This window comes from Eptatretus burgeri, chromosome 6 (genome assembly GCF_056783735.1).
Source record: "Eptatretus burgeri isolate ZD-2024b chromosome 6, Ebu_testis_v1, whole genome shotgun sequence".
In the NCBI taxonomy this organism is placed as follows: domain Eukaryota; kingdom Metazoa; phylum Chordata; class Myxini; order Myxiniformes; family Myxinidae; genus Eptatretus; species Eptatretus burgeri.
The window spans coordinates 97,097,537-97,122,371 of record NC_140966.1 but is presented as its reverse complement, the minus strand read 5'-3'; the positions used below and the strand labels follow the sequence as shown (position 1 = coordinate 97,122,371).

The 24,835-nt window shown below is 53.1% G+C and overlaps 1 long non-coding RNA gene and 4 pseudogenes across 1 annotated transcript; all 5 read right to left on the bottom strand.

The window, feature by feature from the left end:
* Window positions 1–117: 117 nt before the first annotated feature.
* Window positions 118–11,955, bottom strand: LOC147025414 (uncharacterized). Its single transcript, XR_015059520.1, has 3 exons — window positions 11,903–11,955; window positions 11,550–11,739; window positions 118–234 (listed from the first exon to the last, which is right to left on the bottom strand). It is a non-coding gene; the product is annotated as an uncharacterized LOC147025414 (long non-coding RNA).
* LOC147025415 (U2 spliceosomal RNA) lies at window positions 7,324–7,500 on the bottom strand (annotated as a pseudogene).
* A 240-nt stretch (window positions 11,956–12,195) lies between the features above and the next one.
* LOC147025413 (U2 spliceosomal RNA) lies at window positions 12,196–12,372 on the bottom strand (annotated as a pseudogene).
* Window positions 12,373–16,673: 4,301 nt separating this feature from the next.
* On the bottom strand, window positions 16,674–16,850 carry LOC147025412 (U2 spliceosomal RNA; annotated as a pseudogene).
* A 4,298-nt stretch (window positions 16,851–21,148) lies between these two features.
* Window positions 21,149–21,325, bottom strand: LOC147025411 (U2 spliceosomal RNA; annotated as a pseudogene).
* Between the last annotated feature and the right edge of the window lie 3,510 nt (window positions 21,326–24,835).

The window sequence follows — 24,835 nt, the reverse complement described above, 5'->3', positions numbered from 1 at the left end:
ATGCTGTGAAACCCGCGTGCTTCTCGGACTTTGCGCTGATGACTGATCTCCGGACATAAGAATTCGCGATGAGGATGGGTGTTGTGTCATAAAATACTCCAAGAATGAGGAATTCAATGTTGTCCAACGGTTTTATTCAACCGAACATTGGACCGTTCCAAACATTTGCACTGCACACCTCCTGACCTCTCACCGAGAACTCCTGTCCTCACAGTCCCCTCCAGCGTCCAGTGTCTGCACAACACCACAATGGGATTCGTCCTGATCACAACAAAAGATTAGAACTTTCTGTGGTCGATGATATTGCATTGTGGGATTCTCGTGTGGTTATTCCCACATCCCTTCGGCAGGGGTCTTTTACTTAAACAAGGCAGGGGTCTTTTACTCCAACAAAGCAGGGGTCTTTTACTCCAACAAAGCAGGGGTCTTTTACTCCAACAAAGCAGGGGTCTTTTACTCCAACAAAGCAGGGGTCTTTTACTCCAACAAGGCAGGGGGCTTTTACTGAAACAAGGCAGGGGTCTTTTACTCCAACAAGGCAGGGGTCTTTTACTCCAACAATGCAGGGGTCTTTTAATTAAACAAGGCAGGGGTCATTTAGTCAAACAAGACAGGGGTCTTTTACTAAAACAAGGCAGGGGTCATTTACTCCAACAAGGCAGGGGTCTTTTACTCCAACAAGGCAGCGGTCTTTTACTCCAACAATGCAGGGGTCTTTTACTTTAACAAGGCAGAGGTCTTCTACTTAAACAAGGCAGGTGTCTTTTACTTAAACAAGACAGGTGTCTTTTACTTTAACAAGACAGGTGTCTTTTACTTAAACAAGACAGGGGTCTTTTACTTCAACAAGGCAGAGGTCTTCTACTCAAACAAGGCAGGGGTCTTTTACTGAAACAAAACAGGTGTCTTTTACTTCAACAAGGCAGAGGTCTTCTACTCAAACAAGACAGGTGTCTTTTACTTAAACAAGACAGGGGTCTTTTACTTAAACAAGGCAGGTGTCTTTTACTTAAACAAGACAGGTGACTTTTACTTAAACAAGACAGGGGTCTTTTACTTAAACAAGGCAGGTGTCTTTTACTTAAACAAGACAGGGGTCTTTTACTTAAACAAGACAGGTGTCTTTTACTTAAACAAGACAGGGGTCTTTTACTTCAACAAGGCAGGTGTCTTTTACTTAAACAAGACAGGTGACTTTTACTTAAACAAGACAGGGGTCTTTTACTTAAACAAGGCAGGTGTCTTTTACTTAAACAAGACAGGGGTCTTTTACTTCAACAAGGCAGAGGTCTTCTACTCAAACAAGGCAGGGGTCTTTTACTGAAACAAGACAGGTGTCTTTTACTTCAACAAGGCAGAGGTCTTCTACTCAAACAAGGCAGGTGTCTTTTACTTAAACAAGACAGGGGTCTTTTACTTAAACAAGGCAGGTGTCTTTTACTTAAACAAGACAGGTGACTTTTACTTAAACAAGACAGGGGTCTTTTACTTAAACAAGGCAGGTGTCTTTTACTTAAACAAGACAGGGGTCTTTTACTTAAACAAGACAGGTGTCTTTTACTTAAACAAGACAGGGGTCTTTTACTTCAACAAGGCAGAGGTCTTCTACTCAAACAAGACAGGGGTCTTTTACTTCAACAAGGCAGAGGTCTTCTACTCAAACAAGGCAGGTGACTTTTACTTAAACAAGACAGGGGTCTTTTACTTAAACAAGGCAGGTGTCTTTTACTTAAACAAGACAGGTGTCTTTTACTTAAACAAGACAGGGGTCTTTTACTTCAACAAGGCAGAGGTCTTCTACTCAAACAAGACAGGGGTCTTTTACTTCAACAAGGCAGAGGTCTTCTACTCAAACAAGGCAGGTGTCTTTTACTTAAACAAGGCAGGGGTCTTTTACTGAAACAAAGCAGGGGTCTTTTATTCAAACAAGGCAGGGTGTTTTACTTAAACAAGGCAAGGGTCTTTTACTTAAACAAGACAGGGGTCTTTTACTTTAACAAGGCAGGGGTCTTTTACTTAAACAAGGCAGGGGTCTTTTACTTAAACAAGGCAGGGGTCTTTTACTTAAACAAGACAGGGGTCTTTTACTTTAACAAGGCAGGGGTCTTTTACTTAAACAAGGCAGGGGTCTTTTACTTAAACAAGGCAGGGGTCTTTTACTTAAACAAGGCAGGGGTCTTTTACTCAAACAAGGCAGGGGTCTTTTACTTAAACAAGGCAGAGGTCTTCTACTCAAACAAGGCAGGTGTCTTTTACTTAAACAAGGCAGGGGTCTTTTACTGAAACAAAGCAGGGGTCTTTTACTCAAACAAGGCAGGGTGTTTTACTTAAACAAGACAGGGGTCTTTTACTTTAACAAGGCAGGGGTCTTTTACTTAAACAAGGCAGGGGTCTTTCACTTAAACAAGGCAGGGGTCTTTTACTTAAACAAGGCAGGGGTCTTTTACTCAAACAAGGCAGGGGTCTTTTACTCAAACAAGGCAGGGGTCTTTTACTAAAACAAGACAGGGGTCTTTCACTCAAACAAGACAGGGGTCTTTCACTCAAACAAGGCAGGGGTCTTTCACTCCAACAAGGCAGGGGTCTTTTACTAAAGCAAGGCAGGGGTCTTTTACTCAAACAAGGCAGGGGTCTTTTACTCAAACAAGGCAAGGGTCTTTTACTAAAACAAGGCAGGGGTCTTTTACTAAAACAAGGCTTGGGTCTTTCACTCAAACAAGGCAGGGGTCTTTTACTTAAACGAGGCAGGGGTCTTTCACTCAAACAAGGCAGGGGTCTTTTACTCAAACAAGGAAGGGGTCTTTTACTCAAACAAGGCAGGGGTCTTTCACTCAAACAAGGCAGGGGTCTTTTACTCAAACAAGGCAGGAGTCATTTACTCAAACAAGGCAGGAGTCTTATACTCAAACAAGACAGGGATCTTTTACTTAAACAAGGCAGGGGTCTTTTACTGAAACAAAGCAGGGGTCTTTTACTCAAACAAGGCAGGGTGTTTTACTTAAACAAGGCAAGGGTCTTTTACTTAAACAAGACAGGGGTCTTTTACTTTAACAAGGCAGGGGTCTTTTACTTAAACAAGGCAGGGGTCTTTTACTTAAACAAGGCAGGGGTCTTTTACTTAAACAAGGCAGGGGTCTTTTACTCAAACAAGGCAGGGGTCTTTTACTCAAACAAGGCAGGGGTCTTTTACTAAAACAAGACAGGGGTCTTTCACTCAAACAAGACAGGGGTCTTTCACTCAAACAAGGCAGGGGTCTTTCACTCCAACAAGGCAGGGGTCTTTTACTAAAGCAAGGCAGGGGTCTTTTACTGAAACAAGGCAGGGGTCTTTTACTCAAACAAGGCAAGGGTCTTTTACTAAAACAAGGCAGGGGTCTTTTACTAAAACAAGGCAGGGGTCTTTCACTCAAACAAGGCAGGGGTCTTTTACTTAAACGAGGCAGGGGTCTTTCACTCAAACAAGGCAGGGGTCTTTTACTCAAACAAGGAAGGGGTCTTTTACTCAAACAAGGCAGGGGTCTTTCACTCAAACAAGGCAGGGGTCTTTTACTCAAACAAGGCAGGAGTCATTTACTCAAACAAGGCAGGAGTCTTTTACTCAAACAAGACAGGGATCTTTTACTCAAACAAGGCAGGGATCTTTTACTCAAACAAGGCAGGGATCTTTTACTCAAACAAGGCAGGGATCTTTTACTCAAACAAGACCGCTTTTATTTCAGTTTTTAGATGCTCGAGGTGCGACCTGGAATACGATACGGCAAGGAAGGCGGCGAACCATTTCCAAATCCATCGGAAAGAGGACAGAGTTCGCCCCTCCGTTGCCGGTATCGCTGGGCCTTCGGGTAATCGACTGCCGAGACGACGGCTGGCTAAGGCTAGCGCTGATTCTAGACAGGTGCCCCAAGTTACTACAAAGGATGCACCGGGTCCGGTCGTCCCGGCCGAGAGCTATGGCTCTGACGACGGGGCGGCCGGCCCGCGTATTGTAAATATGAGTGGAATCGGTGTTAGTAAGCGGCGGTCGTTCCGGAGGTCCTGGTCACCAGTTTTGGGTTGCCCCTCTGGAGGGCAGGCTGATCTGATTCTGGAGTCTAGCCGGGTCTTAGAGCCCCTTGTGGGTGTCCCCCTCTTGGAACAACAACTAGTTGCCTGCAGTGAGTCTCCGGTGCTGCCTATCACCGAGGGTTCCCCTGTCGGGGTTATCCCCCGATGTGATGAGAAAACATCCCGGGTTCTTGACTGCTTGGTATCAGCTATTCTCGAGGCCCCCGAGGGGCCTGCTTTCGAGGAGGCTTGTGACAGTTTTTTGTAGGTGGCGGGTGCTGGGGCTGGGGGGGGGTTGAGCGGTAGTGTGGAGAGGGTGGGGGCCGCGGTGGGGCGGGGGGGCTTGAACCCGCGGGTGCGACTGAGGTTGTGGCTCCGCCCGCTTCGGTTGCCGACCGGTCTCGAGTTCCCCCGCCCCGGCGCGACGCTCCCCCGGCTCCACGGCCTGTCTCCCCTCCCCCAGGTGTTGATGCTGGCCCTAGCTTTTCTGAGTATTGGGTTGGTCAGCTGAGGAACGCGGTGTTGTGGGAGGAGTTTCAAAAGGTCTGCGATGCGTTTGCCAATGCCCTGGTTGACCGTTGCGGACCACGGCGTGGTGGATGCGGTGCAGACGCCCCCACGCACCCAAGTCGTCCTCGACCTGACCGTCCGGATATGGCGGGTGCTTCCGGGCCGGGGTATGACCCCCAGGAGGCCAGTCGCCTTCAGAAGCTGTACAGGCACAGCAGAAAGCGTGCCTTTAGGGTGGTCCTCGGGAAAGCTGAGGATAGATATTCTGGTGGGAGGGAACCCGTGGAGGCTTTTTTCTCCCGGGTGTTCTCCGCCAAGAATGTCGACCCAGCGGTCATTTCCCGGGAGTTCTCCAAACATGTGTCATCCACTGACGAGGCTCGTGCGGAGGGGGCAGCGTTAAGTGCGCCCGTTGGTCAGAGAGAGATCTCTGCCCGACTTGGGCGCATGAGTAACTCTGCCCCGGGACCGGCCCGTGTTGAGTACCAGCACCTGAAGCGAATGGATGGGGCGTGTCGTGTGACATTGGAAATTTTTAACCGATGTCTGCGCTCGCTCCGTATCCCCGCTTCATGGAAGCAGGCCACCATGGTCCTGATCCACAAGAAAGGGGACACCGGGGACCCAGAGAATTTTCGGCCGATTGCCCTCCAGAGTTGCCTCTATAAACTGTTTATGGCGGTTCTGGCTGATCGGCTTCGCAGCTGGGCGCTCCGGCATTCAATGCTGAGTGAGGCCCAGAAGTGCTCTCGGCCCAGTGAAGGCTGCTTCGAGCACTCCTTTTTGCTAAACACCATAATGAAGGACGCCAGGCGGAATCAGAAGAACATTTTTGTTGCCTGGCTGGACCTTCGGAATGCGTTTGGGAGTGTTCCACATGGAGCGATTTTTGCCGCACTGGACACGATGGGCGCGTCTGCGGAGCTGATCGACCTGCTCCGGGATGTTTACACTGGTGCCTCCACTACCTTTAATACGGACGATGGCCCGACTAGCGAGGTCCCTATATTGTCAGGGGTGAAGCAGGGATGCCCCATATCGCCGATCCTGTTCAACCTCACGATCGAATTGATTGTGCGCGTGGTGCAGGCTTCTGCTGCGGCCGGAGGTCACGGCGTCAAAATTCATGGGCAGCCGGTGTCTAGATTTGGCATATGCTGATGACCTGGTTGTCCTGAGTAGGACCAGGGAGGGTCTTTCGACCCTTCTTGAAGTGGCCTCTGTTAATGCTGATGTGTTGCAGCTGGAGTTTAAGCCTGCTAAGTGTGCCTCTCTGTCACTTTTCGGTCGTGGGGGGGTCAGGGTCGGTGATGTGTTATTCTCGATTCAGGGTCGAACCATGCCAGCTCTGAGTAGCGAGGATCATTATCGCTACCTCGGGACCCCCATCGGTGTGTATAGAGATGATGAGGACGTCTGCTCATTGGTTACGAACATGATGGCGGACGTCCTCAAAATTAAACAATCATTGCGAGCACCATGGCAGAAGTTGGATGCGATTCAGACCTTTGTCCAGCCCTGCCTCTCTTTCGCGTTGCGCGCGGGAGAGACGACCAAGAAACAAGTTAATAGGCTGGTATCTGCGGTGGTCAGTGCGGCGAAGGAGATCTGCCAGCTTCCGGTCCGCGCTTCTAATAATTATATTTTCGCGGGCCGGGACGTTGGCGGATTAGGGCTTCAACACCCGGGGTCGGAGGCAGACATCCAAACTGTCGTTCAGACGGTGCGGATGCTGTCCTCCAGTGACCTTTCCTTACGCGGCATTGCCACGCAGCAGCTCTTGTCGGTCGTCCACCGGACGATCCGCTGTGTTCCCGTTGAGTCGGACGTGGATAAGTTCCTGTCTGGCTCGATGGAAGGGCCATTGGCGAACTCCGGGTACAGCGGCCAAATTTCCACGCTCTGGTCTCGGGTGAGGTCCGCGACGCGGCGGTTGAATGTGACTGTCCGTCGTGCCGTCGGTCGGTCGGTCATATCCGGATGACCGCTGGGTCGACATTCTTGGCGGAGAACACCCGGGAGAAAAAAGCCTCCACGGGTTCCCTCCCACCAGAATATCTATCCTCAGCTTTCCCGAGGACCACCCTGAAGGCACGCTTTCTGCTGTGCCTGTACAGCTTCTGAAGGCGACTGGCCTCCTGGGGGTCATACCTCAGCCCGGAAGCACCCGCCATATCCGGACGGTCAGGTCGAGGACGACTTGGGTGCGTCTGCACCGCGTCCACCACGCCGTGGTCGGCAACGGTCAACCAGGGCATTGGCAAACGCATCGCAGACCTTTACAAACTCCTCCCACAACACCGCGTTCCTCAGCTGACCAACCCAATACTCAGGAAAGCTAGGGCCAGCATCAACACCTGGGGGAGGGGAGACAGGCCGTGGAGCCGGGGGAGCGTCGCGCCGGGGCGGGGGAACCCGAGATCGGTCGGCAACCGAAGCGGGCGGAGCCGCAACCTCAGTCGCACCCGCGGGCTCAAGCCCCCCCGCCCCACCGCGGCCCCCCCACCCCCTCCACACTACCGCTCAACCCCCCCCCCAGCCCCAGCACCCGCCACCTGCAAAAAATAATATATATATATATATATATATATATATATATATAAAAATAAAGAAATAATTTCAAAAAATTAAAAAAAAATAATTAAAAAAATTAAAAAAAAATTTAAAAATTAAAAAATAAAAAAATTTTTTTTTTTTTTAAATCCGCCTTTCAGATTTTTAAAATTTGCTTTCAGAGCAATCTTTCCTTTGTTTGAATGTTCCCCCCAAGGGGGGTGCACCGTTCTCGGAGGTACTGCAATACCGGGTCGATGCATGGAGCGGACGGAGCAAGCCCCTAATCCAACTCCCGATACCAAAAATCCATTTAATAGACGAGTCCCGCATTGCGGGACATATCAGCTATTAAACTGATAAGAACAGATTTATTAAAAATTTATAAAAGACCAAAATTAAAAGGTTAAAAAAAGGAATAGACACTGAGGATAAAATTCCTCCACACCGTTAGAATCAAAAAGAGAATAGAAATAGGCCCCTGGGGGGATGTCAAAATAAAAAGAACACAACCCCCAAGGACCAATTAAGGGCACCAAGCCATAAAAAGAAAGGGGACCAGTCCAAAAATGGAAATTTGCGCTTCTCGTCCGTTTGGCAAGATCCATTCACTTAGACAAACATAGAAACCATGCACACCATACAAAAAAAAAAAAAAAAAAAAGGGGGGGGGGAAGGAAGGAGGGGAGGAAGGGAAATAGGGAAGTACCAACCTCAAACCTCTTCATACTGACGATGGCCCGACATGTGCTAAATATAAATATCCCGGGATCCCTTTATGGCATCAATACAACAAAGCCGACGCATCAGCTTCCGGTAAGACCGGGAGATTCCCAACCGGTTCAGGGCCGACTCATTTCCAGGGAACCACGATCCCAGTGCCCCCACTATGAACCCAAGCACCTGGACATCCTTGCCCTTAGCCACCAATGTTTTACGCAGTCCTTCATACTTTTCCCTCTTTGCAACTGCGCAAGTGGCAAGGGCATCGGAACCATTGTCAAAGGGGACAGCAATGTCAACAATTGTGATTTTATTTCCCTCCACCACAGTGATGTCTGGTCTTTCATGTGGGGAGGGATCACCGGGAACATGTTGATCTACATATACGTCCCCATGACGAATGGCCTTGACCAGGCGACTCTGGATCATGTTGTGACGGCGGCGAATGGGTACCATACCCGGGGGACAATGGTCAACAATGTGAGCCAGTCTCCCGGGGATAGCAACACCGCCGACACCCCTGGGGGGCAGCGGGATTCCACCGATGGGTCACAGCATTAGTCGGGACACAGTTCAGCCTTGCCCGATGCACAAACCTCCAATCACAGAAGCGCATAAACGAACCACTGCGAATCCACGAGGAACCGTTGGCAAACTTATCCGTTTTCAGTGCAGCGGCCACCTTTCCCTGGTCCGGGAGGCCGAGCAACCGCTGTGCAAACTTCTCCCTGGTCCACTCCCGAAGTGCAGAACACACGTCCTTCGAGCTGCACTCTCGGGAATGGCCCAGGGTCACAACGGGCTCCCCTGAGAGGGCACGACGGACAGTCACATTCAACCGCCGCGTCGCGGACCTCACCCGAGACCAGAGCGTGGAAATTTGGCCGCTGTACCCGGAGTTCGCCAATGGCCCTTCCATCGAGCCAGACAGGAACTTATCCACGTCCGACTCAACGGGAACACAGCGGATCGTCCGGTGGACGACCGACAAGAGCTGCTGCGTGGCAATGCCGCGTAAGGAAAGGTCGCTGGAGGACAGCATCCGCACCGTCTGAACGACAGTTTGGATGTCTGCCTCCGACCCCGGGTGTTGAAGCCCTAATCCGCCAACGTCCCGGCCCGCGAAAATATAATTATTAGAAGCGCGGACCGGAAGCTGGCAGATCTCCTTCGCCGCACTGACCACCGCAGACACCAGCCTATTAACTTGTTTCTTGGTCGTCTCTCCCGCGCGCAACGCGAAAGAGAGGCAGGGCTGGACAAAGGTCTGAATCGCATCCAACTTTTGCCATGGAGCTAGCAATGATTGTTTAATTTTGAGGACGTCCGCCATCATGTTGGTAACCAATGAGCAGACGTCCTCATCATCTCTATACACACCGATGGGGGTCCCGAGGTAGCGATAATGCTCCTCGCTACTCAGAGCTGGCATGGTTCGACCCTGAATCGAGAATAACACATCACCGACCCTGACCCCCCCACGACAGAAAAGTGACAGAGAGGCACACTTAGCAGGCTTAAACTCCAGCTGCAACACATCAGCATTAACGGAGGCCACGTCAAGAAGGGTCGAAAGACCCTCCCTGGTCCTACTCAGGACAACCAGGTCATCAGCATATGCCAATATAGACACCGGTTGCCCATGAATTTTGACGCCGTGACCTCCGGCCGCAGCAGAAGCCTGCACCGCGCGCACAATCAATTCGATCGTGAGGTTGAACAGGATCGGCGATATGGGGCATCCCTGCTTCACCCCTGACAATATAGGGACCTCGCTAGTCGGGCCATCGTCCGTATTAAAGGTAGTGGAGGCACCAGTGTAAACATCTCGAAGCAGGTCGATCAGCTCCGCAGACGCGCCCATCGTGTCCAGTGCGGCAAAAATAGCTCCATGTGGAACACTCCCAAACGCATTCCGAAGGTCCAGACAGGCAACAAAAATATTCTTCTGATTCCGCCTGGCGTCCTTCATTATGGTGTTTAGCAAAAAAGAGTGCTCGAAGCAGCCTTCACTGGGCCGAGAGCACTTCTGGGCCTCACTCAGCATTGAATGCCGGAGCGCCCAGCTGCGAAGCCGATCAGCCAGAACCGCCATAAACAGTTTATAGAGGCAACTCTGGAGGGCAATCGGCCGAAAATTTTCTGGGTCCCCGGTGTCCCCTTTCTTGTGGATCAGGACCGTGGTGGCCTGCTTCCATGAAGCGGGGATACAGAGCGAGCGCAGACATCGGTTAAAAATTTCCAATGTCACACGACACGCCCCATCCATTCGCTTCAGGTGCTGGTACTCAACACGGTCCGGTCCCGGGGCAGAGTTACTCATGCGCCCAAGTCGGGCAGAGATCTCTCTCTGACCAATGGGCGCACTTAATGCTGCCCCCTCCGCACGAGCCTCGTCAGTGGATGACACATGTTTGGAGAAGTCCCGGGAAATGACCGCTGGGTCGACATTCTTGGCGGAGAACACCCGGGAGAAAAAAGCCTCCACGGGTTCCCTCCCACCAGAATATCTATCCTCAGCTTTCCCGAGGACCACCCTAAAGGCACGCTTTCTGCTGTGCCTGTACAGCTTCTGAAGGCGACTGGCCTCCTGGGGGTCATACCTCAGCCCGGAAGCACCCGCCATACCGGGACGGTCAGGTCGGGGACGACTTGGGTGCGTGGGGGCGTCTGCACCGCGTCCACCACGCCGCGGTCGGCAACGGTCAACCAGGGCATTGGCAAACGCATCGCAGACCTTTTCAAACTCCTCCCACAACACCGCGTTCCTCAACTGACCGACCCAATACTCAGGAAAGCTAGGGCCAGCATCAACACCTGGGGGAGGGGAGACAGGCCGTGGAGCCGGGGGAGTGCCGCGCCGGGGCGGGGGAACTCGAGACCGGTCGGCAACCGAAGCGGGCGGAGCCGCAGCCTCAGTCGCACCCGCGGACTCAAGCCCCCCCGCCCCACCGCGGCCCTCCGCCCTCTCCACACTACCGCTCAACCCCCCCCCCAGCCCCAGCACCCGCCACCTGCAAAAAACTGTCACAAGCCTCCTCGAAAGCAGGCCCCTCGAGAATAGCTGATACCAAGCAGTCAAGAACCCGGGATGTTTCCTCATCACATCGGGGGATAACCCCGACAGGGGAACCCTCGGTGATAGGCAGCACCGGAGACTCACTGCAGGCAACTAATTGTTGTTCCAAGAGGGGGACACCCAAAAGGGGCTCGAAGACCCGGCTAGACTCCAGAATCAGATCAGCCTGCCCTCCAGAGGGGCAACCCAAAACTGGTGACCAGGACCTCCGGAACGACCGCCGCCTACTACCACCGATTCCACTCATATTTACAATACGCGGGCCGGCCGCCCCGTCGTCAGAGCCATAGCTCTCGGCCGGGACGACCGGACCCGGTGCATCCTTTGTAGTAACTTGGGGCACCTGTCTAGAATCAGCGCTAGCCTCAGCCAGCCGTCGTCTCGGCAGTCGATTACCCGAAGGCCCAGCGATACCGGCAACGGAGGGGCGAACTCTGTCCTCTTTCCGGTGGATTTGGAAATGGTTCGCCGCCTTCCTTGCCGTATCGTATTCCAGGTCGCACCTCGAGCATCTAAAAACTGAAATAAAAGCGGTCTCGGCATGAAACCGCTTTAGATGTCGTTGTAGGGTCTGAAAATTAAAAAAAGTCTCACGGCACAGTGAACAAGGCCACCGGTCGGGAAGCGGGTACAGAAATACCTGGGTCTGGGGGCCGACGGAGGCGTTAGCCTCCGCGGCGACCACCCGGTGCATGCGGGCGATGTGTCGACGCCACCCCGCGAGCGTCGCTAGGTTTTTACCGCAGTACTCGCAGGGGAACGTCTCCACATCTCGAGCAGCACCTTCACCTCGCCGACCCGGCCTCCGTCCGTCCTCTTCCATCGGGTATCTGTATTCCAAACAGATTTATTCAATCTATCTATATTCCAATCTATATTCCAAACAGATTTATTCAATATCTATCCTCAGCTTTCCCGAGGACCACCCTAAAGGCACGCTTTCTGCTGTGCCTGTACAGCTTCTGAAGGCGACTGGCCTCCTGGGGGTCATACCTCAGCCCGGAAGCACCCGCCATACCGGGGCGGTCAGGTCGGGGACGACTTGGGTGCGTGGGGGCGTCTGCACCGCGTCCACCACGCCGCGGTCGGCAACGGTCAACCAGGGCATATATATAAAGATAAAGAAATAATTTCAAAAAATTTAATAAAAAAAAATATAAAAAAAAAAAAATTCAAAAAAAATTTATTTTTTTTTAAAAAAAAATTATTTTTTTTTAAATCCACCTTTCAGATTTTTAAAATTTGCTTTCAGAGCAATCTTTCCTTTGTTTGAATGTTCCCCCAAAGGGGGGTGCACCGTTCTCGGAGGTACTGCAATACCGGGTCGATGCATGGAGCGGACGGAGCAAGCCCCTAATCCAACTCCCGATACCAAAAATCCATTTAATAGACTAGTCCCGCATTGCGGGACATATCAGCTACTAAACTGATAAGAACAGATTTATTAAAAATTTATAAAAGACCAAAATTAAAAGGTTAAAAAAAGGAATAGACACTGAGGATAAAATTCCTCCACACCATTAGAATCAAAAAGAGAATAGAAATAGGCCCCTGGGGGAATGTCAAAATAAAAAGAACACAACCCCCAAGGACCAATTAAGGGCACCAAGCCATGAAAAGAAGGGGGACCAGTCTAAAAATGGAAATTTGCGCTTCTCGTCCGTTTGGCAAGATCCATTCACTTAGACAAACATAGAAACCATGCACACCATACAAAAAAAAAAAAAAAAAAAAAAAAAAAAAAAGGGGGGGGGGGAGGAAAGAGGGGAGGAAGGGAAATAGGGAAGTACCAACCTCAAACCTCTTCATACTGACGATGGCCCGACATGTGCTCAATATAAATATCCCGGGATCCCTTTATGGCATCAATACAACAAAGCCGACGCATCAGCTTCCGGTAAGACCGGGAGATTCCCAACCGGTTCAGGGCCGACTCATTTCCAGGGAACCACGATCCCAGTGCCCCCACTATGAACCCAAGCACCTGGACATCCTTGCCCTTAGCCACCAATGCTTTACGCAGGCCTTCGTACTTTTCCCTCTTTGCAGCTGCGCAAGTGGCAAGGGCATCGGAACCATTGTCAAAGGGGACAGCAATGTCAACAATTGTGATTTTATTTCCCTCCACCACAGTGATGTCTGGTCTTTCATGTGGGGAGGGATCACCGGGAACATGTTGATCTACATATACGTCCCCATGACGAATGGCCTTGACCAGGCGACTCTGGATCATGTTGTGACGGCGGCGAATGGGTACCATACCCGGGGGACAATGGTCAACAATGTGAGCCAGAGTCTCCCGGGGATAGCAACACCGCCGACACCCCTGGGGGGCAGCGGGATTCCATCGATGGGTCACAGCATTAGTCGGGACACAGTTCAGCCTTGCCCGATGCACAAACCTCCAATCACAGAAGCGCATGAACGAACCACTGCGAATCCACGAGGAACCGTTGGCAAACTTATCCGTTTTCAGTGCAGCGGCCACCTTTCCCTGGTCCGGGAGGCCGAGCAACCGCTGTGCAAACTTCTCCCTGGTCCACTCCCGAAGTGCAGAACACACGTCTTTAGAGCTGCACTCTCGGGAATGGCCCAGGGTCACAACGGGCTCCCCTGAGAGGGCACGACGGACAGTCACATTCAACCGCCGCGTCGCGGACCTCACCCGAGACCAGAGCGTGGAAATTTGGCCGCTGTACCCGGAGTTCGCCAATGGCCCTTCCATCGAGCCAGACAGGAACTTATCCACGTCCGACTCAACGGGAACACAGCGGATCGTCCGGTGGACGACCGACAAGAGCTGCTGCGTGGCAATGCCGCGTAAGGAAAGGTCGCTGGAGGACAGCATCCGCACTGTCTGAACTACAGTTTGGATGTCTGCCTCCGACCCCGGGTGTTGAAGCCCTAATCCGCCAACATCCCGGCCCGCGAAAATATAATTATTAGAAGCGCGGACCGGAAGCTGGCAGATCTCCTTCGCCGCACTGACCACCGCAGATACCAGCCTATTAACTTGTTTCTTGGTCGTCTCTCCCGCGCGCAACGCGAAAGAGAGGCAGGGCTGGACAAAGGTCTGAATCGCATCCAACTTTTGCCATGGTGCTAGCAATGATTGTTTAATTTTGAGGACGTCCGCTATCATGTTGGTAACCAATGAGCAGACGTCCTCATCATCTCTATACACACCGATGGGGGTCCCGAGGTAGCGATAATGCTCCTCGCTACTCAGAGCTGGCATGGTTCGACCCTGAATCGAGAATAACACATCACCGACCCTGACCCCCTCACGACAGAAAAGTGACAGAGAGGCACACTTAGCAGGCTTAAACTCCAGCTGCAACACATCAGCATTAACGGAGGCCACGTCAAGAAGGGTCGAAAGACCCTCCCTGGTCCTACTCAGGACAACCAGGTCATCAGCATATGCCAATATAGACACCGGCTGCCCATGAATTTTGACGCCGTGACCTCCGGCCGCAGCAGAAGCCTGCACCGCGCGCACAATCAATTCGATCGTGAGGTTGAACAGGATCGGCGATATGGGGCATCCCTGTTTCACCCCTGACAATATAGGGACCTCGCTAGTCGGGCCATCGTCCGTATTAAAGGTAGTGGAGGCACCAGTGTAAACATCTCGAAGCAGGTCGATCAGCTCCGCAGACGCGCCCATCGTGTCCAGTGCGGCAAAAATAGCTCCATGTGGAACACTCCCAAACGCATTCCGAAGGTCCAGCCAGGCAACAAAAATATTCTTCTGATTCCGCCTGGCGTCCTTCATTATGGTGTTTAGCAAAAAGGAGTGCTCGAAGCAGCCTTCACTGGGCCGAGAGCACTTCTGGGCCTCGCTCAGCATTGAATGCCGGAGCGCCCAGCTGCGAAGCCGATCAGCCAGAACCGCCATAAACAGTTTATAGAGGCAACTCTGGAGGGCAATCGGCCGAAAATTTTCTGGGTCCCCGGTGTCCCCTTTCTTGTGGATCAGGACCGTGGTGGCCTGCTTCCATGAAGCGGGGATACGGAGCGAGCGCAGACATCGGTTAAAAATTTCCAATGTCACACGACACGCCCCATCCATTCGCTTCAGGTGCTGGTACTCAACACGGTCCGGTCCCGGGGCAGAGTTACTCATGCGCCCAAGTCGGGCAGAGATCTCTCTCTGACCAATGGGCGCACTTAACGCTGCCCCCTCCGCACGAGCCTCGTCAGTGGATGACACATGTTTGGAGAACTCCCGGGAAATGACCGCTGGGTCGACATTCTTGGCGGAGAACACCCGGGAGAAAAAAGCCTCCACGGGTTCCCTCCCACCAGAATATCTATCCTCAGCTTTCCCAAGGACCACCCTAAAGGCACGCTTTCTGCTGTGCCTGTACAGCTTCTGAAGGCGACTGGCCTCCTGGGGGTCATACCTCAGCCCGGAAGCACCCGCCATACCGGGGCGGTCAGGTCGGGGACGACTTGGGCGCGTGGGGGCGTCTGCACCGCGTCCACCACGCCGCGGTCGGCAACGGTCAACCAGGGCATTGGCAAACGCATCGCAGACCTTTTCAAACTCCTCCCACAACACCGCGTTCCTCAACCGACCGACCCAATACTCAGGAAAGCTAGGGCCAGCATCAACACCTGGGGGAGGGGGGACAGGCCGTGGAGCCGGGGGAGCGTCGCGCCGGGGCGGGGGAACCCGAGACCGGTCGGCAACCGAAGCGGGCGGAGCCGCAGCCTCAGTCGCACCCGCGGGCTCAAGCCCCCCCACCCCACCGCGGCCCTCCGTCCTCTCAACACTACCGCTCAACCCCCCCCCAGCCCCAGCACCCGCCACCTGCAAAAAACTGTCACAAGCCTCCTCGAAAGCAGGCCCCTCGGGGGCCTCGAGAATAGCTGATACCAAGCAGTCAAGAACCCTGGATGTTTCCTCATCACATCGGGGGACAACCCCGACAGGGGAACCCTCGGTGATGGGCAGCACCGGAGACTCACTGCAGGCAACTAATTGTTATTCCAAGAGGGGGACACCCAAAAGGGGCTCGAAGACCCGGCTAGACTCCAGAATCAGATCAGCCTGCCCTCCAGAGGGGCAACCCAAAACTGGTGACCAGGACCTCCGGAACGACCGCCGCCTACTACCACCGATTCCACTCATATTTACAATACGCGGGCCGGCCGCCCCGTCGTCAGAGCCATAGCTCTCGGCCGGGGCGACCGGACCCGGTGCATCCTTTGTAGTAACAGTCTCACGGAACGTCTCCACATCTCGAGCAGCACCTTCACCTCGCCGACCCGGCCTCCGTCCGTCCTCTTCCATCGGGTATCTGTATTCCAAACAGATTTATTCAATCTATCTATATTCCAATCTATATTCCAAACAGATTTATTCAATATCTATCCTCAGCTTTCCCGAGGACCACCCTAAAGGCACGCTTTCTGCTGTGCCTGTACAGCTTCTGAAGGCGACTGGCCTCCTGGGGGTCATACCTCAGCCCGGAAGCACCCGCCATACCGGGGCGGTCAGGTCGGGGACGACTTGGGTGCGTGGGGCGTCTGCACCGCGTCCACCACGCCGCGGTCGGCAACGGTCAACCAGGGCATATATATAAAGATAAAGAAATAATTTCAAAAAATTTAATAAAAAAAAATATAAAAAAAAAAAAATTCAAAAAAAATTTATTTTTTTTTAAAAAAAAATTATTTTTTTTTAAATCCACCTTTCAGATTTTTAAAATTTGCTTTCAGAGCAATCTTTCCTTTGTTTGAATGTTCCCCCAAAGGGGGGTGCACCGTTCTCGGAGGTACTGCAATACCGGGTCGATGCATGGAGCGGACGGAGCAAGCCCCTAATCCAACTCCCGATACCAAAAATCCATTTAATAGACTAGTCCCGCATTGCGGGACATATCAGCTACTAAACTGATAAGAACAGATTTATTAAAAATTTATAAAAGACCAAAATTAAAAAGTTAAAAAAGGAATAGACACTGAGGATAAAATTCCTCCACACCGTTAGAATCAAAAAGAGAATAGAAATAGGCCCCTGGGGGAATGTCAAAATAAAAAGAACACAACCCCCAAGGACCAATTAAGGGCACCAAGCCATAAAGAAAGGGGACCAGTCCAAAAATGGAAATTTGCGCTTCTCGTCCGTTTGGCAAGATCCATTCACTTAGACAAACATAGAAACCATGCACACCATACAAAAAAAAAAAAAAAAAAAAAAAAAAAAAAGGGGGGGGGGGGAGGAAAGAGGGGAGGAAGGGAAATAGGGAAGTACCAACCTCAAACCTCTTCATACTGACGATGGCCCGACATGTGCTCAATATAAATATCCCGGGATCCCTTTATGGCATCAATACAACAAAGCCGACGCATCAGCTTCCGGTAAGACCGGGAGATTCCCAACCGGTTCAGGGCCGACTCATTTCCAGGGAACCACGATTCCAGTGCCCCCACTATGAACCCAAGCACCTGGACATCCTTGCCCTTAGCCACCAATGCTTTACGCAGGCCTTCGTACTTTTCCCTCTTTGCAGCTGCGCAAGTGGCAAGGGCATCGGAACCATTGTCAAAGGGGACAGCAATGTCAACAATTGTGATTTTATTTCCCTCCACCACAGTGATGTCTGGTCTTTCATGTGGGGAGGGATCACCAGGGACATGTTGATCTACATATACGTCCCCATGACGAATGGCCTTGACCAGGCGACTCTGGATCATGTTGTGACGGCGGCGAATGGGTACCATACCCGGGGGACAATGGTCAACAATGTGAGCCAGAGTCTCCCGGGGATAGCAACACCGCCGACACCCCTGGGGGGCAGCGGGATTCCATCGATGGGTCACAGCATTAGTCGGGACACAGTTCAGCCTTGCCCGATGCACAAACCTCCAATCACAGAAGCGCATGAACGAACCACTGCGAATCCACGAGGAACCGTTGGCAAACTTATCCGTTTTCAGTGCAGCGGCCACCTTTCCCTGGTCCGGGAGGCCGAGCAACCGCTGTGCAAACTTCTCCCTGGTCCACTCCCGAAGTGCAGAACACACGTCTTTAGAGCTGCACTCTCGGGAATGGCCCAGGGTCACAACGGGCTCCCCTGAGAGGGCACGACGGACAGTCACATTCAACCGCCGCGTCGCGGACCTCACCCGAGACCAGAGCGTGGAAATTTGGCCGCTGTACCCGGAGTTCGCCAATGGCCCTTCCATCGAGCCAGACAGGAACTTATCCACGTCCGACTCAACGGGAACACAGCGGATCGTCCGGTGGACGACCGACAAGAGCTGCTGCGTGGCAATGCCGCGTAAGGAAAGGTCGCTGGAGGACAGCATCCGCACTGTCTGAACTACAGTTTGGATGTCTGCCTCCGACCCCGGGTGTTGAAGCCCTAATCCGCCAACATCCCGGCCCGCGAAAATATAATTATTAGAAGCGCGGACCGGAAGCTGGCAGATCTCCTTCGCCGCACTGACCACCGCAGATACCAGCCTATTAACTTGTTTCTTGGTCGTCTCTCCCGCGCGCAACGCGAAAGAGAGGCAGGGCTGGACAAAGGTCTGAATCGCATCCAACTTTTGCCATGGTGCTAGCAATGATTGTTTAATTTTGAGGACGTCCGCTATCATGTTAGTAACCAATGAGCAGACGTCCTCATCATCTCTATACACACCGATGGGGGTCCCGAGGTAGCGATAATGCTCCTCGCTACTCAGAGCTGGCATGGTTCGACCCTGAATCGAGAATAACACATCACCGACCCTGACCCCCTCACGACAGAAAAGTGACAGAGAGGCACACTTAGCAGGCTTAAACTCCAGCTGCAACACATCAGCATTAACGGAGGCCACGTCAAGAAGGGTCGAAAGACCCTCCCTGGTCCTACTCAGGACAACCAGGTCATCAGCATATGCCAATATAGACACCGGCTGCCCATGAATTTTGACGCCGTGACCTCCGGCCGCAGCAGAAGCCTGCACCGCGCGCACAATCAATTCGATCGTGAGGTTGAACAGGATCGGCGATATGGGGCATCCCTGTTTCACCCCTGACAATATAGGGACCTCGCTAGTCGGGCCATCGTCCGTATTAACGGTAGTGGAGGCACCAGTGTAAACATCTCGAAGCAGGTCGATCAGCTCCGCAGACGCGCCCATCGTGTCCAGTGCGGCAAAAATAGCTCCATGTGGAACACTCCCAAACGCATTCCGAAGGTCCAGCCAGGCAACAAAAATATTCTTCTGATTCCGCCTGGCGTCCTTCATTATGGTGTTTAGCAAAAAGGAGTGCTCGAAGCAGCCTTCACTGGGCCGAGAGCACTTCTGGGCCTCGCTCAGCATTGAATGCCGGAGCGCCCAGCTGCGAAGCCGATCAGCCAGAACCGCCATAAACAGTTTATAGAGGCAACTCTGGAGGGCAATCGGCCGAAAATTTTCTGGGTCCCCGGTGTCCCCTTTCTTGTGGATCAGGACCGTGGTGGCCTGCTTCCATGAAGCGGGGATACGGAGCGAGCGCAGACATCGGTTAAAAATTTCCAATGTCACACGACACGCCCCATCCATTCGCTTCAGGTGCTGGTACTCAACACGGTCCGGTCCCGGGCAGAGTTACTCATGCGCCCAAGTCGGGCAGAGATCTCTCTCTGACCAATGGGCGCACTTAACGCTGCCCCCTCCGCACGAGCCTCGTCAGTGGATGACACATGTTTGGAGAACTCCCGGGAAATGACCGCTGGGTCGACATTCTTGGCGGAGAACACCCGGGAGAAAAAAGCCTCCACGGGTTCCCTCCCACCAGAATATCTATCCTCAGCTTTCCCAAGGACCACCCTAAAGGCACGCTTTCTGCTGTGCCTGTACAGCTTCTGAAGGCGACTGGCCTCCTGGGGGTCATACCTCAGCCCGGAAGCACCCGCCATACCGGGGCGGTCAGGTCGGGGACGACTTGGGGGCGTGGGGGCGTCTGCACCGCGTCCACCACGCCGCGGTCGGCAACGGTCAACCAGGGCATTGGCAAACGCATCGCAGACCTTTTCAAACTCCTCCCACAACACCGCGTTCCTCAACCGACCGACCCAATACTCAGGAAAGCTAGGGCCAGCATCAACACCTGGGGGAGGGGAGACAGGCCGTGGAGCCGGGGGAGCGTCGCGCCGGGGCGGGGGAACCCGAGACCGGTCGGCAACCGAAGCGGGCGGAGCCGCAGCCTCAGTCGCACCCGCGGGCTCGAGCCCCCCCACCCCACCGCGGCCCTCCGCCCTCTCAACACTACCGCTCAACCCCCCCCCAGCCCCAGCACCCGCCACCTGCAAAAAACTGTCACAAGCCTCCTCGAAAGCAGGCCCCTCGGGGGCCTCGAGAATAGCTGATACCAAGCAGTCAAGAACCCGGGATGTTTCCTCATCACATCGGGGGACAACCCCGACAGGGGAACCCTCGGTGATGGGCAGCACCGGAGACTCACTGCAGGCAACTAATTGTTGTTCCAAGAGGGGGACACCCAAAAGGGGCTCGAAGACCCGGCTAGACTCCAGAATCAGATCAGCCTGCCCTCCAGAGGGGCAACCCAAAACTGGTGACCAGGACCTCCGGAACGACCGCCGCCTACTACCACCGATTCCACTCATATTTACAATACGCGGGCCGGCCGCCCCGTCGTCAGAGCCATAGCTCTCGGCCGGGGCGACCGGACCCGGTGCATCCTTTGTAGTAACAGTCTCACGGAACGTCTCCACATCTCGAGCAGCACCTTCACCTCGCCGACCCGGCCTCTGTCCGTCCTCTTCCATCGGGTATCTGTATTCCAAACAGATTTATTCAATCTATCTATATTCCAATCTATATTCCAAACAGATTTATTCAATATCTATCCTCAGCTTTCCCGAGGACCACCCTAAAGGCACGCTTTCTGCTGTGCCTGTACAGCTTCTGAAGGCGACTGGCCTCCTGGGGGTCATACCTCAGCCCGGAAGCACCCGCCATACCGGGGCGGTCAGGTCGGGGACGACTTGGGTGCGTGGGGGCGTCTGCACCGCGTCCACCACGCCGCGGTCGGCAACGGTCAACCAGGGCATATATATAAAGATAAAGAAATAATTTCAAAAAATTTAATAAAAAAAAATATAAAAAAAAAAAAATTCAAAAAAAATTTATTTTTTTTTAAAAAAAAATTATTTTTTTTTAAATCCACCTTTCAGATTTTTAAAATTTGCTTTCAGAGCAATCTTTCCTTTGTTTGAATGTTCCCCCAAAGGGGGGTGCACCGTTCTCGGAGGTACTGCAATACCGGGTCGATGCATGGAGCGGACGGAGCAAGCCCCTAATCCAACTCCCGATACCAAAAATCCATTTAATAGACTAGTCCCGCATTGCGGGACATATCAGCTACTAAACTGATAAGAACAGATTTATTAAAAATTTATAAAAGACCAAAATTAAAAAGTTAAAAAAGGAATAGACACTGAGGATAAAATTCCTCCACACCGTTAGAATCAAAAAGAGAATAGAAATAGGCCCCTGGGGGAGTGTCAAAATAAAAAGAACACAACCCCCAAGGACCAATTAAGGGCACCAAGCCATAAAGAAAGGGGACCAGTCCAAAAATGGAAATTTGCGCTTCTCGTCCGTTTGGCAAGATCCATTCACTTAGACAAACATAGAAACCATGCACACCATACAAAAAAAAAAAAAAAAAAAAAAAGGGGGGGGAGGAAAGAGGGGAGGAAGGGAAATAGGGAAGTACCAACCTCAAACCTCTTCATACTGACGATGGCCCGACATGTGCTCAATATAAATATCCCGGGATCCCTTTATGGCATCAATACAACAAAGCCGACGCATCAGCTTCCGGTAAGACCGGGAGATTCCCAACCGGTTCAGGGCCGACTCATTTCCAGGGAACCACGATTCCAGTGCCCCCACTATGAACCCAAGCACCTGGACATCCTTGCCCTTAGCCACCAATGCTTTACGCAGGCCTTCGTACTTTTCCCTCTTTGCAGCTGCGCAAGTGGCAAGGGCATCGGAACCATTGTCAAAGGGGACAGCAATGTCAACAATTGTGATTTTATTTCCCTCCACCACAGTGATGTCTGGTCTTTCATGTGGGGAGGGATCACCAGGGACATGTTGATCTACATATACGTCCCCATGACGAATGGCCTTGACCAGGCGACTCTGGATCATGTTGTGACGGCGGCGAATGGGTACCATACCCGGGGGACAATGGTCAACAATGTGAGCCAGAGTCTCCCGGGGATAGCAACACCGCCGACACCCCTGGGGGGCAGCGGGATTCCATCGATGGGTCACAGCATTAGTCGGGACACAGTTCAGCCTTGCCCGATGCACAAACCTCCAATCACAGAAGCGCATGAACGAACCACTGCGAATCCACGAGGAACCGTTGGCAAACTTATCCGTTTTCAGTGCAGCGGCCACCTTTCCCTGGTCCGGGAGGCCGAGCAACCGCTGTGCAAACTTCTCCCTGGTCCACTCCCGAAGTGCAGAACACACGTCTTTAGAGCTGCACTCTCGGGAATGGCCCAGGGTCACAACGGGCTCCCCTGAGAGGGCACGACGGACAGTCACATTCAACCGCCGCGTCGCGGACCTCACCCGAGACCAGAGCGTGGAAATTTGGCCGCTGTACCCGGAGTTCGCCAATGGCCCTTCCATCGAGCCAGACAGGAACTTATCCACGTCCGACTCAACGGGAACACAGCGGATCGTCCGGTGGACGACCGACAAGAGCTGCTGCGTGGCAATGCCGCGTAAGGAAAGGTCGCTGGAGGACAGCATCCGCACTGTCTGAACGACAGTTTGGATGTCTGCCTCCGACCCCGGGTGTTGAAGCCCTAATCCGCCAACATCCCGGCCCGCGAAAATATAATTATTAGAAGCGCGGACCGGAAGCTGGCAGATCTCCTTCGCCGCACTGACCACCGCAGATACCAGCCTATTAACTTGTTTCTTGGTCGTCTCTCCCGCGCGCAACGCGAAAGAGAGGCAGGGCTGGACAAAGGTCTGAATCGCATCCAACTTTTGCCATGGTGCTAGCAATGATTGTTTAATTTTGAGGACGTCCGCTATCATGTTAGTAACCAATGAGCAGACGTCCTCATCATCTCTATACACACCGATGGGGGTCCCGAGGTAGCGATAATGCTCCTCGCTACTCAGAGCTGGCATGGTTCGACCCTGAATCGAGAATAACACATCACCGACCCTGACCCCCTCACGACAGAAAAGTGACAGAGAGGCACACTTAGCAGGCTTAAACTCCAGCTGCAACACATCAGCATTAACGGAGGCCACGTCAAGAAGGGTCGAAAGACCCTCCCTGGTCCTACTCAGGACAACCAGGTCATCAGCATATGCCAATATAGACACCGGCTGCCCATGAATTTTGACGCCGTGACCTCCGGCCGCAGCAGAAGCCTGCACCGCGCGCACAATCAATTCGATCGTGAGGTTGAACAGGATCGGCGATATGGGGCATCCCTGTTTCACCCCTGACAATATAGGGACCTCGCTAGTCGGGCCATCGTCCGTATTAACGGTAGTGGAGGCACCAGTGTAAACATCTCGAAGCAGGTCGATCAGCTCCGCAGACGCGCCCATCGTGTCCAGTGCGGCAAAAATAGCTCCATGTGGAACACTCCCAAACGCATTCCGAAGGTCCAGCCAGGCAACAAAAATATTCTTCTGATTCCGCCTGGCGTCCTTCATTATGGTGTTTAGCAAAAGGAGTGCTCGAAGCAGCCTTCACTGGGCCGAGAGCACTTCTGGGCCTCGCTCAGCATTGAATGCCGGAGCGCCCAGCTGCGAAGCCGATCAGCCAGAACCGCCATAAACAGTTTATAGAGGCAACTCTGGAGGGCAATCGGCCGAAAATTTTCTGGGTCCCCGGTGTCCCCTTTCTTGTGGATCAGGACCGTGGTGGCCTGCTTCCATGAAGCGGGGATACGGAGCGAGCGCAGACATCGGTTAAAAATTTCCAATGTCACACGACACGCCCCATCCATTCGCTTCAGGTGCTGGTACTCAACACGGTCCGGTCCCGGGGCAGAGTTACTCATGCGCCCAAGTCGGGCAGAGATCTCTCTCTGACCAATGGGCGCACTTAACGCTGCCCCCTCCGCACGAGCCTCGTCAGTGGATGACACATGTTTGGAGAACTCCCGGGAAATGACCGCTGGGTCGACATTCTTGGCGGAGAACACCCGGGAGAAAAAAGCCTCCACGGGTTCCCTCCCACCAGAATATCTATCCTCAGCTTTCCCAAGGACCACCCTAAAGGCACGCTTTCTGCTGTGCCTGTACAGCTTCTGAAGGCGACTGGCCTCCTGGGGGTCATACCTCAGCCCGGAAGCACCCGCCATACCGGGGCGGTCAGGTCGGGGACGACTTGGGTGCGTGGGGGCGTCTGCACCGCGTCCACCACGCCGCGGTCGGCAACGGTCAACCAGGGCATTGGCAAACGCATCGCAGACCTTTTCAAACTCCTCCCACAACACCGCGTTCCTCAACCGACCGACCCAATACTCAGGAAAGCTAGGGCCAGCATCAACACCTGGGGAGGGGAGACAGGCCGTGGAGCCGGGGAGCGTCGCGCCGGGGCGGGGAACCCGAGACCGGTCGGCAACCGAAGCGGGCGGAGCCGCAGCCTCAGTCGCACCCGCGGGCTCGAGCCCCCCACCCCACCGCGGCCCTCCGCCCTCTCAACACTACCGCTCAACCCCCCAGCCCCAGCACCCGCCACCTGCAAAAAACTGTCACAAGCCTCCTCGAAAGCAGGCCCCTCGGGGGCCTCGAGAATAGCTGATACCAAGCAGTCAAGAACCCGGGATGTTTCCTCATCACATCGGGGGACAACCCCGACAGGGGAACCCTCGGTGATGGGCAGCACCGGAGACTCACTGCAGGCAACTAATTGTT